The sequence below is a fragment of the Fundulus heteroclitus genome, chromosome 22 (genome assembly GCF_011125445.2).
Source record: "Fundulus heteroclitus isolate FHET01 chromosome 22, MU-UCD_Fhet_4.1, whole genome shotgun sequence".
NCBI lineage: Eukaryota > Metazoa > Chordata > Actinopteri > Cyprinodontiformes > Fundulidae > Fundulus > Fundulus heteroclitus.
In genome coordinates this window covers 16,434,012-16,447,048 of record NC_046382.1, presented here as the reverse complement: position 1 = coordinate 16,447,048, position 13,037 = coordinate 16,434,012, and the positions used below count along the sequence as shown (strand labels likewise).

Sequence of the window (13,037 nt, the reverse complement as noted above, 5' to 3'; positions counted from 1 at the left end):
GATCAGCACAATAAGATAACCATGTTAACATTCAGAAAAACTTTGTTTACTCACGAATAGGAATAGTGGCTGCTGCAAAGTAAGCAGTCTGCTGCTCAGCATGGGTTTCTCTCGATATATACGTTTTAATTAAGGGAGAAAATATTCATTTGTTTTGTGCTACCATTTAGATCAATGAACGTTGTGTTGGATTGTTACAGTAAGAACGGGTGAGAAATCACCGTACTGCGAGAGCAAACTCTACGGAGAAGCAACAAGGAGGCTGACTAGTTTGCAGAAAGTTGCTTTTTTTTAATTAGTTTGGGTTTCCAACTCCATCTGCCAGGAAATAGGCCAGATTTAGAAACTTTGGTTGTCTGTTCGAAGTCTTTGACAGGATCCGCAAAACATAAAGACAGACTACAGATTTGGTTGGAGATGCCGAACAAACATCACCATCAAACATCCTTTATTTGATGTTGATAAAATTGTTTGATTTTAAGCTTTTTGGTTTGACTGTTTTCAAACTCTCACATAACACTGCTTCTTTTCATGAATAATCAAATACCTTTATGGGTTAAAAAAAAAGTCTTAAAATCCAACAAAAAGGTTAAAGCAAGGGAATTTAAGTTACCAAATACTTTTCTTGACAGTTTTAACAACAATCCAGATCATTTTACAAACACTTCACATAAAGATTGCCTTGTTACAATATAAATACCATCTTTTACATTTGGCTTGGGAAGATTAGCCAAAATTTTCAACAAGGGCATATTTTTTTTTGTTTTATTCAACTTTTCACTTTGATACTGTAATACTCCTTTTAGTGCCGTTTTTGTCAAGGTCACTCTAGTAAATTGCATATTTTTAAAACAATAGTTAAATAAATTAGTAATAAAAACTTGGATATCAAGTTCTTGAGCACTACTGACCCAAACTGGCTTCATAACATCTGAATCACTTAAATGGCTCATTACAAGGCCTCTGCAGACATTGAGGACTTGCTGAATTGCACCATTTGATTCACGCGTGTAAGAGCCGGGACATATTTATAAGCTGCAGGACAGCAGCTATTAAGGATATATGATGGAAACATCCCGGCTAATGATCAAGCTAGATCTTAAGATTTGATTTGTAATGCATTTAATATATATTCTACCTGTCCAAGTTGGATGTTTATGCCTTAAAGCAGGCTTTAATAATAACTAATGAAGAGTAAAACTGGCAATAATAGCAAATAAATTTGAAATATCATAGGTTGTAAGTTTGTTTTTTTCTTTGCAGCATGATAAATTCACCAAAAACGAATCTACATCAACTGACTGATATGGGCAAAACTGCAGCATCATAACTGAAAGTGCATTCCAGCTTAGACACTAACAAAAATTCACAAATGTTCAAGTAAAACCCCTTTATAATGAAAATCATTGCCATTAGTAAATATTTACTCTTGGATATCAGGATATGTTTGGATCTCCTGAAGATTTCTGGGAAATCCTCATTGGTCTTGCAAAAAAAAAACATTGAGCATGAAAAGACTATGCTTCACTCTAAGAGTACATAATTATACAAACATTTATTTCTTTGGTTTGAGACACGTAGGAAAAACGACTGCAAAACACAAAGTGGCTTGGAAGAAAAAAGAAAAAGCAACAGATTGGGCAGGAGAGCAGCTTCTAATTTCTCTCAGCTACTTAATTCCTGGGTGGAGAAAGGAGGAAAATGGGTTATGGAGCATTAACCTCTTCAACCACAATGTTCCGTGCGCCTCTTCCTCCCTCTGGTTTTTTTTTTTTTTTTTTTTTGTTAGTCTCGGCGTCTTGTATTACACACCACTTAATGGCACCAAACTAACCAACGATCCCTGGAGGAGTCCTCTGTCAGCCGAGTGCCTGATGGTATTTTTTCACAACACCCCTCTGAATCCTCGGAGAGGGGGCAAAGAAGCACCTTGATGATATCACTGATATTAAGTTTCAGAGAAGTCATCGCTCACCGTGTGGAGGGCAGCGGACGGGGGGGGTGAGTGAGGAGAGGCGGGCTCGGCTGATAAAATTCTCTTTTGTCTCAAAGAGATGACCCGCACTGCTGGGTCAACATCCTCAGGAGCTAACCGGTCTGAGGTATTTTTCAACCCGGGAAAGGTGTTAAGACGTTGAAGGGTGTTGTGGACAGGGCTATTGAGTTACTCTGATAGGAAAGGCTGAGGTCCATGTTTACCCGGGTCCCCAAGGCATTTATAAAGGCAATAATCTGGCCAGCAGCTCTCGTCTTTCTCCCAGCGGGCGCCTGGTCTGTATCGCTAGCGTGTGACACCTGCCCTCTCACACCTGACTGTGGAACAACAGTGAAGGCCTGATGCTGTTAAAACCCATCAGTCTTCCCATGATCTATTACCACTAAGAGAGGGCCGGGGCTTAAATATAAAAAAGGTAGAAAAGTGTTTGATTTTTCTCAATAATGTGTAAAAGTAGAAGGAGTAGATTGATGCTGGGATATTGTGTTGCATTTTGTTGCAGCCTGTGGTTCCATTGCCCAGAAAATTCAATAATAAAAAGATATTACTATTCTTTTCAAATTAGTGTGATAAAAACAATTATTGCCCAAGTCTAGTCGGGGGGTGCCATCGCCAAGCAGCAACTTACTCACAAAACCGATAAGCTCCAACTTCCAAGCGAGGCTTTTTGTGCTGCCTGATTGGCAATTCCTTGCGAGCCTCCGTTTATGTCTGCTAAAAGTTATACCAGAAGTTGCCATGCATACAAAGTGCTGATGATGATCTCCCAGAGCAAAGTAATTCCTACATTTTGCTCCTGTGGCCATGTATTGTCACAGGAAACATGACGCATAGCTTCTCAGATGGGCTCAGTAAGGGAAAATTAATTATAGTTTATATCCATTTTAATACAGAATGATGAAAAGCTTAGATCGTCTTAAGGACGACCACTACAAAAAAAAAAAAAAAGTCTGGAGATGCAAAATCCTATTGATTCATGAGCCCCATTCTACAAAAAAAAAGTCCCATTTCAGAAGTTCTTTTTTGAATTTACTATGACGACAAAGATGAATCAGGGTGAACTTCACACTGGTGTAGACGGCTTAAAATCCCTGTTGGCTATCGGAGAAATATTGACGGATTAGTCGACCACCGAAATAATAATGACATGCGGCCCAGCTAGAAAATGACTCGTCTCTGACTGGCAAATGTCTCGTTTAATTTCTGTCCCACGGGACACAAATTAGCATCCTTAACATGCAACAAGCAAAACTGTACAGATTTCAAACAACGGACAAAGCTTTTTGCCACATAAGGTTTAAAATGGTTAAGAAAAACACTTTAAAGAGCTTTAAAACCAATATCCTTGCTTCTCACCCTTAGCTGTAAATAAAAGCTGCGATCTGAGTGGGTAGAAGAGTTTTAGAAGAAGGGCATCGATGCTCACCATCAAACACATGTAAACAACACGAGACAAGCATAACATTCAAATGCTGTGGCAAGTGGAGCAGTTAAATGATTTTAGTTATTTATTTGACCCCCCCTCCTTTTTTTTTTTTTTAAAGAGAAGTGCTTTCACTTCAATCGCTGCCTAATCAAAGCAACGCAACATTTCCAGTCTTCTCTGATCAATTTGACAAATTGGCTAATGAAATAAAAGCTTCAGCGTTCTGGCAGGCGTTGCCGCCTTCTCTCCCCCCCCCCCCCCCCCCCCCCCCCGTGGCCTGTGAAAATAAAAGTTGGTGAAATGTGCAATGCTAAACATTCATTATGAAGCGTCTCATTTTACTGAGAGGCTATTACAGTAACATCCTCAGAGCTGCTTTCAATCCCTGACAGTTATTGAGATTCTTCTCATCTATAAAACATGCAGGTTACTTGGGGATGTATCTGTAAAGTGCAAGTTTGCTCATTGAGTCGTGTGTCTATCTGGTGCCTACCTCCCGCCCGCTGGCCTCTCGCTGCAGACCTGACAGGGAGGACGACGCCCAACGGTCATAAATGTACGAATAAAAAGAGACGCAAATCCTGTCCACTAATTGTGCTTTTCAGCTTTGCCATCGCTCACTACACTTGACTGAGTATCAAACCCCTATTGATTCCTTTTCCTCTGAAAGATGAATTAAACAGAAAACTGACGGTTCTGCCATTACAATTTTTAGGACAGGTGAACCCTATTTTTATAAATCGGTTGCATAGAGTCTCAGCATGATAGCCATCAGTAAAAAAATATTGTAATCAACAAAAAGCTTTAAAAATAATCCAACTGGTTATATTTCAAACAAAAGAAGCATCTATTCCTGCCGTTTCTAATATAATATCCAGACCTTCTGGCTGTAATAATGTGCCCTGTGACGCGGTTATATTGTTATTTTGATACACATATACATGCATGTGGAGGCAGAGAACGCACAACGGCGTGCAGACGGTCATTTTTTGAAATCAGAGTTATCGATTGCTCTTGACAGGTAAAGATAATTTCAAAAACCAATAATTAAGTTCTACTTCACCTGCAAATAGGGTAGATGATTTAATTTCAGCGTCGGCTAAAGCAGGTTGCTTTAAAACGATGTACTTGTGGAAAGTCATATATTATGCGTAAACATCAGGATGTAATGTTACAACCTGCCTATACAGAAGACTGAAATCAGAATAATAATAAAAAAAAAAAACTATAATCAGTCCAGAATAAATCAGTCCGCCTTTGTCTCGTTTATCTGGAGAAAAAAAAGACAAGCTCCAATATGCATCTGCAAGTTCAAAAATGAGCCCAAACCCATGACCCACAAAATTTACCACCAACTTTAGAAAAAAAAAAAAGAGAGCCCAAAGTTACTTTTAGATGGAGCTGGCAGCACTGCTTCTGTTACACAGCAGCTAAGGTACGCAATGTGCAGCAGAGATGTCCGTAAATTTCTGCAAAATGTCAGGCTTCGGTTATCCCGTGCGGATGCGGCACATAAAAAGATGACGTAGGGGGATAACTTATTCATTTCATGGGGTCCACAGACAATGCCCAACCCGTGCGAATAGGGCTTAAGGTTGCTTTCACACTGACTCAGTCTGATCTGTTGGGAAATGCTGAAACATGTCTCACCTCCCTTGGTTTGGTTCACTTCAACACTGCACTACTGAACGCCGACCAAACCTCCTGGACAACTTCTTGCATTTACAAAAGGTGCTTGTTTGGGGAACAATCAGAAGAAGCTGCCCAGTGTGAGCAGCAGGCAGTATGGCAAGCAGTTTTTACATTTAACCAAAAACACACCCACCTCTCCTCCCTGTTTAATTTACAATGAAATGGGGTTTTCGCAGTTAGAATTCAAATTTAGCCACCAACAAGGTGCATCCCAGAAAAGAAGAAAATATTTGTGAATGCTGCAAACCCAACACGCATTGGAATGGAAAACGTTATGTTGCTTTGTTGTTTTGATGTTGTAATTACAAATAGAAAGAATGTAATTCCAGATAAATGTTAATTTTCACAAGGGAGAAATAAATTATGCACATTTGGTGCAAAAGATCATCTCAAACTATTAAATGAAACATTGTTTAGATCCCAACAGCTACAAATAACCTTCGCTCACATTTCTAACCAATAATTTTCAAAATTCTAGGAAATACTGTTGCCAATCATGTTTTTTTTTTCGGGTCAAATAAATGTCAGGTTGACAAATATATTTGTCTTTTTACCAACAGAAAACCTGTAGTAGTACAGATAAATTGGTCCACTGACCCATGTAAGGTACATAGAGAAGCTAACGGCAGCAAAGAGTCAGAAGAACGTGGGTTAATTGCAGTATTCAGCAACAACACCACAATCACATCTGTTTGGAGATTTTTAGAACCCAGAAGGTTTTCATTTGGGCTTACTCATACAGCGCTCCAACCTTTGCTTTCTCAAGGTGTCCTGTTTTGCCCATAGGACACTATACCACAGAACCTGATTTGATGCCTCGGCTAGAAAATTTGAGAAGGGCAGATTGTCCAGCATGCCACCATCTAGTCCAGGGGTGTCAAACATACGGCCCGCGGGCCGGTTCCGGCCCGCCGAACAATTTAGTCCGGCCCTCTGGCTTAATGCATTATCATTATTGAAAAAAAAAATTTAAAAAAATAAATAAATTTTTTTTTCCAGTGTTCTGTCTAGCAATGTGGCAATAATAATTGTTGTCTTAATGCCAAAAAGAGCTCATCAGATTTGACTTTCACAAGTGGGGCATTACTGCTTTTGCCATAGTGCTCCGCTTGATTTATGAATGTGAATAGTTTTATTATGATTCATGCGGGGAATATCTCAAATGATATGGACTACAATGGGAAAGTAAGAGAGGAAAGGAAGAAGAAGAAGAAAAAAAAAAAGGTGAAAGAAAGAGGAGATAAAAGGAAGAGAATGATATAACAATTATTGAAAAAAACATGTACTTCGTTTAATTGAAAATATGCTGTTCCTATATTGTCCACGAGGGGCGCTGTGTTTTAATCAGCAGATTAAGTTTCAGGTGTGGAAAAATTTAAATCATTTCTTAATTTTTATCTGTATGATGTATTTTGTCATGAAGGACAGTGTTTTTAAGTACCAAAAAATTTTAATAAATGTTTTTCAACATTGTACAATCACTGTGATCAGTTCTTATGCATAATGCACAAGTTAATGTTTAACTGAGTAAAAGTATTGTTCACATTGCACATACGTTTCTTAAAAACGCTGAGGTTATTCATATATTGTGTAAAAGTGAAATTAATTTAATATAAAAATCAACAAGTCCACATTTATTAGTTTTATTTAATCTTGCAATAAGTTTACTCGTGTGGCCCTCTTGAGATCAGATTAAGATGTATGCGGCCCCTAAACCAAAATGAGTTTGACACCCCTGATCTAGTCGGTCTTTAAACAATAACAGCCTAAATGAACAGTAAGTGATCAGAAGAATATTCGTTTGCTTTCTTCGAAGCCCAGATTAGACCCTAATCGCGTCTAATGTGGTAAACCTTTGTCTACAGCTGTGAATGATAGGTTTTACGTTTCTGCTAATAAATACATTATATCGGCTTTGAAGACTGATTGATGTTAAACCCCAAAAAGCTGCCTTAAATGTTTTACTAAGCAAAGGGGAATGACGGTGAATGAAACACGCAGTCAACAAATTTACACAGGAACTGTGGGCTCTCATGCACCATTTAGCAGTATAAAGCACAGCTCCATTTTCTTTTATATAGATTAATCTGCACAATTTTAAGATGTTTCCATCAACCGTGTGGGTGTGAAAAACACAAGAACAAGGCTGAGAAACAGTCTGCGCACATGTATCCTCCTAACTCTCATCACAACATGAAAGATAATGTTTCTCCGGGGAGAAACTTTTAAGTGCACGCTTTGGAGGAGCGAGAAGAAATACAAACCTATCTAGGCTGCCCATTTATGGAGACTGCTTTACTGCTGAGGCAGTTCAAGTCATTGCAAGATATGCAAATCAATAACTTAGATTTTAAAAAAGATCTCCTTTTGATAATTGCGATCATCAAAAAGATGAAAAATTAATTCTGTAGCACCACCGTTAACAATTACCATGATAATTTATAGCAAAAAACAGGGTGTTACATAAAGGTGGGATTTCAGGTCTAATAAAAACATCCAGTTACTACCTTCATGACTCATGGCGCTCATTTAAATTGGATAAATAAAATGCAAAGGCTTGTTGTAGGAGGTAGGAATAAGTCAGTGTGACAACAGCAAGATACTTGGATTGTACTACAGTTTTTTTTTTTTTTTGATAGTGTAACTGAAATTACTATGTAGTAGGGGAATGATTATTCAGACCTGGGTATGAAAAGCATTGGTAATACTGTAAATGGGAGAAAAAGTAACAGCTAGAGATGCACCAATCAATTTGTGACATTTTAATAGGCCAATTCCATATTGATTGGTCCGGATTGGTGACCAGCACACCAAATAGGGGGAAAAATTTATTTTCTCTATTAAATGCTTTAAAGTCGACTGTTCCATCATTTCTGTAGGCTACTATAAATGCATCAACCAAAAGCAAGTACTCGCTATTTTTTTTAGTTTAACAAAAATCTGATAAAGGTTTGCTTTGATGCATAAATTGGGACAATCTTGTAAATCCTTCATTATCATTTGAACTTAAAACTACTAAGGCAAAGATGCATTATAATCCCTAGAAATAGTAAAAACCAGAATTGGCAGGTCACGCCTCAAAGAAACCCGGAAATTCAGAGGGAAAGGTCTAAATGGTAAATCTCTAGTAAGTAGAAAAACAACAGAAAACTATTTTTCCCCACCAACAACCTTGCACACATGCAAAATGTTACTGTTAGGAAAATAAGACTTTTTGCATGACAATCCTCTCAGAAAATGCTAATCCAAAATATTCGCAACCTTGACTGAATTTAATTTGCCACACAGGAATTTCTCTTTTTAGCCACATACCCGGCAAAGAACTGCCATAAAAAAAAAAAAAACACAAAGTGTTAACATCTACATATGTTGACACAACACAACAGACGGTTGTGATTGAGACACCAGCTGGTGTTTGGAGTGAAAGCCTAAACCTAGTTTACCATAATGAAATTCACAGAGGGAAGCACTCCTCAAGGCATGTTTCTTTACTTGGCTTCTTAACACATCCTAACCTGAAACACGGATTTTTTTTTTTTTTTGGACGAATACGACGTCTCCCAGTAGCTCCACCAAAGTAGCACTCCGGGTATTCGCACAGCTTGCATGAGCTACGGTGGAAAAAAAAACCACGAGAATCTGAAGCCAACCTGGACGTGCAAAACTAAATTAATTTAGTTTTTGAACGCCAAATTAAGCAATGATTGACAAACATTTGACCATGTCTGTGTTGGACATTGTCTACAATGTGCTTTACCAGAAGGATGACCCGGGTAGAATAAAACACCTGAAATAAATATTCTGTGACCAACGCCGAGCTGCAGGTTTGATCCAGACTGAAAGAAACATTTTCTGCCTACCCTCAACAACATTTCCAGTTTCTTGCACTCTCATTTTATAATCTAGCCTGTACTGGCCAAAAAAACTGAGCAACAACAGACTGGACTCATTGTTTTCTGTCACGCAAACCCGCTGACACTGAAATCTCTTCCTCAGCTGAAGGACTTCAGGCTTTTTAGCTCAGCTTCAGACGGAAGACAGATTTTGGGATAACCAAGGCCTTTCACATGAAGAATAGCTAACAAATCTACCAAACCCATCTTTATTTTATAGGCTAGACAACACTTTTTCCCCCCCCTTAACACAATATTTTTCTCTGGTCTATTAAACCTTTTAACAGTAAGCTAGAGAAGAAGGGGTAAAAAGGGATTTATCCTCCCAGGTGTTTAAACTCAACCCTGCTTGTGAACATTGACTGAACATTTTCTTACAATTAGAGGTCATTTTCAATTTCCACCAGTCTATCAGTTTCCACTGTTCAGTCCACTTTAGTACATTGCTCCTTGTATTCAGTGCAATGCATGTCTTTTTGAACAAACATGTCTGAGCAAAGTCCTTTAGTTCTGGAGATTTTATTCATGAGGTTAAGATTATTCATCATCATCATCATCATCATCATCCCTTCTCGCTTACTTCAGTGAAATATCAGTGGGTTTCTTATATGCACATCCAAATGAGTTCAAATCCCACCTAAACCTCTGCCTCTTCCCATCCTGACCTGCACCGACATGCCTCCTCATTAATTACAGCAGCTTGGAAGCTTTAATTGGCCAGTATTTAATTGAGTTGTCTTTTAAATTGAAATGAACATGAAGCCCTTTCACTGAATTTCATTCCATCAGTCCACCAGTGCTTCTCTTAGCAGGGGTCCAACGTAGTCCGAGTATGCAATTTGATAGCTGGGGGGGAAAGCCCTATGGAAAATGGTTGCATTTTAAGACTTCAGTCCATCCATACATACATCCCTCTTTGCTTTTCCACTGTCAAAATATAAAAGGTTTTCTCAATCTATCCTACCCATCCTTTAATTTTTCTATCCATCCCTCTTTTGAAAAACATGACAGACATTGTTGATGGAGAGGACTGATTGTTTATAGGGAATGATACTTCCATTGTTTAGGTTGGTTTTACATAAAATATCTAACTTATTGCTCCTTTAACTTTGGTTTTAAAACTACGGGCCAGACAGTTATTGAAACATTTGAAATGCTGAACCTGGGAAAAGGATATTTTGAGTTGAAAAAAGGGTAGGAACCCTGTTGAGTTTCTACACTCACCACTAAATACATGCTGGCCATACATTTTTCATTAAAGATCAAAATCCAACGCCAACAGCGATGTTTAATCTGGTCAAAGTGCTAGAAAGACGGATTTATTTGGGGTTTCTACTGGGCCCACAGACACACCGCGGTACAGAAACCTGGAAACGTCATGAGATTGTGCCAATGTGACAAAAGCAACGTGGAAGACATAAAAGAAGTAAAAATTATTTCCACTCAAGCTCTCAGTGCTTAAAGCCCCTTTCTTTACAACTTCCTTTGCTTTTGTAATATCTGTGCATGCAGCACTTGGCTTCAAAAGTCAAAGGAATGATTTACCAAAACGTGAGAAGGCAGAATGTTTTACGCTTCCTTAATATCTTTCAACCATTATTCACCCATTTGCAATTCATGAATTATTCAACAAGGACTGCATGATGACAATTAGTCGGATTAACTAAGACAACAGAAAATATTTAAATGCGAGCTGAAGGAAAATAATTTTGATCTTATCAGGCGATATTGTTTTCAAAGGCTTATGATGTACTTTCAAAGAGAGCTGTAAAGATGGCTTGTTTATTAGGTTATCAGAGGATTACATGTTGGTGTGGTATAGACTGTGACTGTAGTAATGATTATTGGTTTAATTATGCACATATTCCATCTGCTTCGGCAATAAATGAGGTAAGATGAGTAACGGCATTACCTTTTTGTTGCTATATTGTTTCTATGCAAAGACTTAATTCGGCTATTGGAAATGTGTTTATGCAAACTTTTTAAAATATTTGTAATTATTACATTAATCTGCTCTTCCAGCCCAGTAGCATAATTGTTGCAAAGATAGTAGATATCTAAATGAAAATAACCTATTTAATAATACGATTAGTTTGTCATTTGTTCTTGTATTTGATTACCTTTCGGGCCAAAATTCACCTTATGTGGATATTTTGGTCTTTATGTTTCCTTTTTTTACTTCACCATAGCAAGAAAGACAAAGACTTAAACAGTGAACTTTGTATACTGTATTGTGTGTTTAAAATTGAAGTGCAAAAATACTAGAACATATTTGATTGACCATTGAGTCCGCTCACCATAACTTACCTGCAGAAATGCATCTCTGCACCTCTTCAAGATTTTACCCAACAACTTTGCAAAGACGAGACTTTTCCCCCCCAGTACATTTTGTAATAAACAGCTTCACTGTATGTACTCACACCTCACATTGCCCGCTGATTCGTCTAAACCCAAACATTTATGTGGCAGGAAAACAAAACTGCTCCATGTTCAACGCATCTTGTCAAAACATTTTCTAAACATGATAAATGTACCTTTATCAGTTGCAATGTAATGCATTTCATTAACAATATGGCATAGTCCCTTGAGAAGCTATATTGCCTGGAAGATGACCATGTGCTGAGTAATTATCTGGGGAACGTGAAAAATTAAATCTGTTTCGAGAACATGGCATCCCTCCTGTGAGTCTCCGGTCTTTCATAACATCCTTTTAATTCCTGTTTACCGTTTTATTCCCACACCTGACCGCTTTCAGTGCTCCTGATGCAGAGCATGCACACTGCCTTGCTAGATAGCTGGAGATCTATCTCTATCTGCACATCTATCGCTACACATCTGTCTGAATTACCTGAATTTCCCCACTGAGGGGAAGAGAAAAAAAGGATATTTCTATTCTAGTTATCTCGACAAATCTATCACTACTGGGCTGCTCCAAAGCGTTATTCCTTCCAGTCAGAAGAAACATATTGTTAAAAATAAAAAGATTACTTTCAACCTAAATAAGCCAAGGTTGTTAACCATTTTTTTGACCGTATATGCGTATTTGGTAGCAGAATCTAACTGCCTACCGCCCTGAAAGCATCATGTTGTGGGAATGCATTCACAGAGATTATGCTAGATGATAGATATGTGACAGGCCACACAGCAAAACCAGCAATACGTCTCCAGGGGGCCGTTTTGAGTCATTTACAAATTCTGAACGAGTAGAATCTAAGCTTTCCGATGGTGTCAAACTTGTGGAAAATCAAAGAATTGAAGAAGATATGACCATTCGAATGTTGGTGCTCTGCAAAGAAGATTGGAGAGAAAAGAAGCCGATATATCCTACATTCCCATTTAAATGTGTTTGCTCTGTCTTCTTAGATCCCGGGTCAGTAGCAGCGGATGTCTGTTCACACCAAGCCAGGCTCTGCTCAAGGTTTCCTGTTGAAAACGTAGTCTTTCCTTTCAACTGTCGCCACGTGTATGTTTCAGTAGGAGGAATTGCAGCAAAGTTAATTACACAAACTATTCATCAATCCATCACCAGCACATGCTCGTTCTGAAGAAGGGATTGCTGCAAACTACAAGATGAATATTTTTTCCTTCACTGTTGCCACATGCCAATTCAGGAGGAGGAATTGCTGCAAAGTTAACCACACAATTAACTAGCCCATACTCTGTCATCACATACTGAATTTTTCTAACTATAAGTTGCACTTAACTCTTTCATAGTTTGACTGATCCTGCAACTTATAGTCAGATGTGACATATATCAAATATTTAACATGTTTTTAAATGGTAATTCATTCTGACCAACATGAACCAACAAGTAAAGATCACCGTATATAACCACGAGGGTGCTCTAGGTTTGTGAAAACTATAAGCTGCTCCTGTACCACTTAGAAATGTATTGAAACATTAACTTATAGTCAGCAAAGACTGAACACATGTTTTTATGTTGTTTCGCTGCTTTAGTATCATTCACGCTGTAGAGCTTTGCGTGGGGCAACTCGAAGTGGGCTATCCGTGAAGCTAATAACAGCTAGCG

The 13,037-nt window shown here is 38.2% G+C and overlaps 1 protein-coding gene across 1 annotated transcript in view; it reads right to left on the bottom strand.

Annotated features, from left to right (window-relative positions):
* Positions 1 to 13,037, bottom strand: part of macrod2 (mono-ADP ribosylhydrolase 2) — a 248,107-nt gene that overhangs the window by 203,136 nt on the left and 31,934 nt on the right. The window lies entirely within an intron of this gene.